Genomic DNA, 6,432 nt, shown 5'->3' on the forward strand with positions numbered 1-6,432 from the left:
CTGCACCCAACTGTACCAAGGTTACTCAAAAGTGCTGGGGGTTAGAATAGTTTTTTAAATTGTTTATTTGGAATTAATTTTACATCTCTGATGGTCAAATTCCGTGATTTTGTCAACTTTGCTTACTTCGTAGGACTATCAGAGATAAAATTGGAGAAACCCCCAGCAAGTTTTATGCTAAATTTTCTTCAGTTGATGGCTCTTGTTTTAGATTAAAAGGTTGTGCTAGGCCAAAATATAGAAAATTTTACGAAAATCCTGTTGTCAGCGATGTTTTCAATCGCAACAAAGATCGCGAGTTAGAACCGGTACCGGGGAAAGCGCGGATTGTTTCCGCTCGTAACGAGATATACAATAATTCTTGTTTTTAACATAAAAGCCGGTGTTTTTACATTTATAAGATTTTTTCAACTTAGGGTGAGTGAATATCAGTACTTCCATATATATATACGATGTGTCCTTTTGTATTTGCGTGGACCTTTACTACAATAAAGAGTGTTAGGGTTGTAAAAAGTCCAGTAGAGCTACCTTTTTAGTTGGACGAAGTTACAGTTTTTAAATCGATTCATGTCAATTATCTTATATGTGCATGACACTTAAATAACGGAGAGTAAAACTATAGAATATGTTTATTATTACAGAACTTTAAAACTCTCAGTCTATATGCCATGATGTTAAATACTAGTGTGATCAAGTGTGTCAATATGTAACTTTTCATTGCAAAAAGACTTATAATCTTTAAACTTCACTCAAAAATTATGTTTACAGGTGTTAAGTGATAGGTCCTAAAAATAGCTAACTAAGTTTGAAGTCTAAGGAGAACATGTAAATAATCACTAAATTGAACCTAGAAAATAAACTGACATGGGACCAGTTTTCAGCCTGTGATAATACATCTCCAAACAATGAAAATTAAAAAACATATCCCAATGTTTTTCAATGCGTAAAATGCAGCAGTGCCAGTTTAGCAATTACAAAATCTCCCAAATTTCCGCAGTGATTTTCCTTCACCAAATATTTGCAATCCCATTTTTACCAGTAATCTGTGACAGTGATATGCAAGAATATTAAAAGAAACATTAATTTCTGATTTTACAGTAATTCTATCTGTCAAATTGTTACAGCAAACACTCAATATCTTAATTTTACAGAATGATTTTAGCCCACATCAAATTTGTATGTTTGCATAAAATTATTCTCGTTTGAAGTTCTGATCGCATTCCAAGAATTCAACAATTTATTTATAAAATAATATATAACTACAAATTTATGACAAAGCATGAATTAGACCCTCTTCTAAATCATTGTTATCTTTAATATCAAATAACCATCATGCTTGATACTGCTGTATACTCAGCTTAGTATCATTGTGTGTAAAACCTAGTGAATAGGATAATGCACTACTGTATACTTTAAAAAGTGTTTCAGGAAATCTTTATCATGTTTATGTACATGATATTTTTCATTTTATTTTCTTAATTGAGTTCTGCTTTTACATGTTAATTGAAACATAAATGTTTATTATACTTCACGTTAAAATGCCACATTTTGATTGGCTAATACGAGGGTGTTAATTTACTCTATTACCCTTCATGGAGACGCTTGATCAAGTGTGCACTTTATTAAATACGACTATATCCTATGGTAAATACTCTATTTCCCTTCACGGATACGCTTGATCAAGTGTGCGCTTTATTAAATACAACTCTATCCTATGGCGTATACTCTATTACCCTCAACGGAGACGCTTGATCAAGTGTGCGTTTAATTAAATACGGATGGTTGTTATGTACAAGACGTCATAGTTTATTACTTTGAATTTGAAATTTAATCGACAGTAATAACAGAACATTCAGTATAATAAATTAAATAACACATATCTGAGAGGGTGATAGAGCAGATTGTTACCCCTCGAAAAGACATTGTCAACCTTGGCTTCGCCTCAATTAACAATGTTTTTTCGGGGTAACAATCTGCTCTATCACCCTCTCAGCTATGTATTATTTATATATTGGTATAGTTGATCAATGCTATATTTTTTCTAAGTTTTGAAATAAAAGATTACCTGTTCTTCTGCAAAAAGTGTTGCATTTTTTTTCCATGAATTCAAGCAAGCATGGTCCTATAATTTTGTGTTTCAGCAATAAGTTAAGATATGAGCTAACAAGTATCTCAATAATAAAAGAACCTTATAATTTACATGTAAAAAATTATTATACAAATGAATAATTCCACCTGCTATTTCTTATTTTAATCTGCATATTATCTTTTTAGCATTTTCCACTATTCAAACAGCCATGGCAGCGTTTAAATAATAACATGAGGTCAATAATGAACATTAACAGTTATCTTAAAATATAAACATGTCAAAATTAATGTCTTGCTGATGCCTTTTCTGTGGTTTACAGTTTATTTTAATGCATTCAGAGACTAAGGATACATCATGAACCTTTATATTTTAGTAATATCATGTAACTTTGTATTCAATCACTGTTCATAATGTATCAATGACATCAAAGGGTGTCCTGAAAAAATTATTTCCCTGACACAACTTCTTTAATTTCAGATCCCAAAAATTGCAAATTCTATCTACACTGGTCTGTTATTAAGGAATGATTTTCTAAGTATTATCAATTTTATTGTCTTATTTAACTACAATGTACAATTTTAGGCTCAACAGTACCAGTTATTTTTGTTGTTGGGTTTCTGTACGAGTTAAATATAAGGAGATTGTGGTATGTAAGGCTATTTCTTGATTCATGCCCTTCACCGGAAAAGATCAATTACACATGCACTTATGACGTCATTTACCAGAAAGAAGGCGAGCATGTACCCCTGCACTATTAAAGTCTGAAGCAAATTCAGGATCATCATTCTGCAGGGTAGTTTAGAAATAATCAATGTTCTGTAAGTACATATCACAGTTCCCTTACGACTTAAGGGAGTTCACCATTTAATTTAATTTCCCAAATATTTTGTGAAGTATAGCATACATTTTTTTCACCCGTTTGCTCAACATGTGTTTGAAGTGACGATGCCTATATTTTTTGTCAGGTGGTGATTGAAGTCACATGACGGATTCAACTTAATAACTACTGTATCTTGGGACTGGCATATTGCCAGTGAGAGAACTAACCCCAGGCTTAAAATGAAGTGGTAATTAGCAATTATAGGACTTCATACAGTCTTAAAAAAGTGTTGATAGTATAAGTAAAACAGTCAATTTCAGATAGTAATATTTACAAGGTCATGTTTATACATCAGCAACCTCCAGTGGAGCTCATCATTTCGGTTTCATTTTTTTCTTTTCATGAAAACATTTACTTTCTGCTATGGTCTTAATGCCGAGATATTTTAAACTACCCAGCAACTGTGAAGTGCTACAATTTTAATGAACATAGCACATAAACAGTTACCAGCCAGGTAATACCATGCGTTACTGCTGTCTGATTTTCTACGAAGCTATATAAAAATATAAATATTATATTCATGTTGAATTAAAATGCAAGTTTACATTAATAAAGGCCATTATGTTCCAACATAAATTACATAATGAATTTATACTACAAAAGTGGACCAACTATAATATCTTGCTTAAATAATTAGGACCTTTTAATATGTTGGTAGTCACCCAGATCCGTCTTAAAATATATAAGGTACATGCATACATATGTTACATTATATGTTATTCAGGTCTCAGACAGGGTATACGTGACACTCACAGCTTAGAGTTTATATCCCCTGAGCCGAAGGTGAAGGGGGATATAATATAAGCCCTAAGCCGGGAATGTCACAGTATATACCCTGTATGAGACCTGAATTACATATATATTTATTACGGATTAACCCTGTCTTAATGTTTTTTTCCTATGTAGGTATTTGTTAAACCTTCACAATACAGCATGTATGTTCATTACATGTTTATTGTTTCTTAATATTTTGAGTAATCAATTTGAATGCACCTTTTTAACTTGACATAATTCTTTCCGTCAAAAAAATGTTTTCAATAAGGTTTTTAGATTTCATGTTTTGTGTTTGTACGTGTGTGTGGCTTCTTTTTATATAACACATACATTGTACATTATAAATCCAAACCTAATATGTTCCGCATATGTGAAGGATTTTATAATTTACTGTGATAACTTTAAATAATTCTATCGTGTACATGTATGTCATAATTTATAATAACACTTTAAAACATTAAATTTTTGTAATTGAAGTGTAAATTACGTGATTTTGTATTGTACCAAAAATGTATAATTGACGGATGCACGTCATTATTTTCCCTCTGTGAGCCTCTAACATTCCTTAGTGTTCTGTATAGCTTTTGACTACGCCACATAGTAACAGGTGTTATTCAGACATGGGGTAATTGAAATATGTAATTGTAAATGACCATAATTAATTACAATTTCTCAAGTAATTGAATGTAATGTGTAATTGAGCATTTTTTCAATTACAAGTAATTGAAAGTAATGAATTGCATAGCCAAAATTAGCCGTAATTGACAATTACTTTTCAATCACAACTCAATTACATTTGAAATTTTGGATCAGCAAGATTGAATTTTGTGTTTTCTCAAAAATTGATGAAAAGCCATGACCTTAGTAATGCAGTTGACAAAGCAAAACCTACAAAGTATACTTTCTGTAATTACACAACTATGGGGAATCTTTATTTTGTATTGAATGAGCAAAAAATAAAAAAAGACGAAAACAAAAAGATTGTAGAAACATGCCATAGTTTGTGTTTAAAAGAAACTATTAGTAATTCACTGTCTTATACCTTTATAAGGTTGTTACCTACATGTATATTCAGATAGATATTGTTAGACATTGATTTAACCATAATCAACTTTAAAGGACATAGTCAATCAATAAATATAACCTATGGCTATTTATTTTATTATAAACCATATAATGATTGTTTTTACAACAGGTATGTTTGCATGTTAAACAGGTGTTCAGATTATTAGAGAGATAAATATACCCATAGGTACATGTAACTTCTGAAGGGAATAAAAATATGACAAAATCTCACTTGCAAAAATTGTTCACTATATATAATGTTGAATGAAAAATATTTATCAGATGTCAAAATGAACTCCAAGAGTGTACTGGAACATTTTACTGTTCCTGATGATTTTCAAAATGGAAATACTTTCAAAGGAAAATGTATGCATTGTGGCACACTTATTAGTGGAAGTTATAAAGTTACATCCAACTTTGTAACACATATATGAAGGTAATACTATATAAGAATCGAAAAGTTAATAAATTCATTGTGTGTCTTTTTCATTTTATGTATAAGTTAAAATCTTAGATTTAGATTTGGAAAGAATTTTTATTTTAAATTTTAATCAATGAATTGTGATTAAAACTAAGTCAAAATATTAAAATTAGGGCTCTCTTTTCGTATCATTTTCAATGAACTACATTAAAATATAAAATTTCAATAGGTAATTGAAACAAAATTTAATATTTTCAAAATATTGAATAAGGCTTTTTATCAATTTCAGAGAAATCACAGGGATGTTTACATCCTGCATTCTGAAAAAAAAAAAGAAATTCAACCAACTTTGACAGACTGCATGAAAAAAGTGTAAAATATTCACCGTCTGATCCAAAACAGTTAGAAATGACAAATGCTCTGATAATGTTCATAGCTGGGGATCTTTTACCACTTTCTATTGTGGAAAGTGAAGAGTTCAAAAACTTGATGGATAAAGCTGACCCAAAGTATCAAGTAATTAGCAGAAAGCATTTTTCTACAAAAAATTCTTCATGAAAAATCTGTTGAAATTAGAAATAACCTTGTTACCACTTTTAAAGGAGCTGAAAGTGTAAGTTTAACAATTGATCTTTGGTCAAGTAGACAAATGAGAGGATTTTTGGGAATTACAGGCCACTTTATTTTGGATTGGGCTATGAAGTCTGTCATGATTTGTTGTAAACGATTTAAAGGTAGACACTCGGCAGAATCCATCAGGAGTGAATATAAAGAAGTTGTCACTTCGTTTGAGAAAGGTTATACAATTGATGCAATAGTCAGTGATAATGCAAGTAATATGGTTAAAGCATTTTCAATTCCTGGCTTTGATGATATAAAAGTAGAACAACATGGGAGCTCTGAGATGAAATTGAGGATCTAGATACAGAAATTGAAGATGACCAGTCTGTTGATTTACATTTATCTGACTGCTTACCCAAACATTCAAGATGCTTTGCACATACCTTACAATTGGTTGTAAAGGATGGCCTGAAAGATTGTTTACCCCACCTTAAAACTGTGATAACAAAGGCGTCAAATATTGTCAGTTTTGTTAGGAAATCTATTATAGCTTCAGAAATCCTAGAAGATTATAACAGATTACAAGCTGCTAATGCTACAAGGTGGAACTCACAACTGCATATGATTCGCTCAGTTTTGAAT

At 31.0% G+C, this 6,432-nt stretch overlaps 1 pseudogene; it reads left to right on the top strand.

The window, feature by feature from the left end:
* The first annotated feature begins 5,098 nt into the window (after positions 1 to 5,098).
* On the top strand, positions 5,099 to 6,151 carry LOC127717277 (uncharacterized; annotated as a pseudogene).
* The last annotated feature ends 281 nt before the right edge of the window (positions 6,152 to 6,432 follow it).

The sequence above is a fragment of the Mytilus californianus genome, unplaced genomic scaffold, assembly GCF_021869535.1.
Source record: "Mytilus californianus isolate M0D057914Y unplaced genomic scaffold, xbMytCali1.0.p SCAF_97, whole genome shotgun sequence".
Lineage (NCBI taxonomy): Eukaryota > Metazoa > Mollusca > Bivalvia > Mytilida > Mytilidae > Mytilus > Mytilus californianus.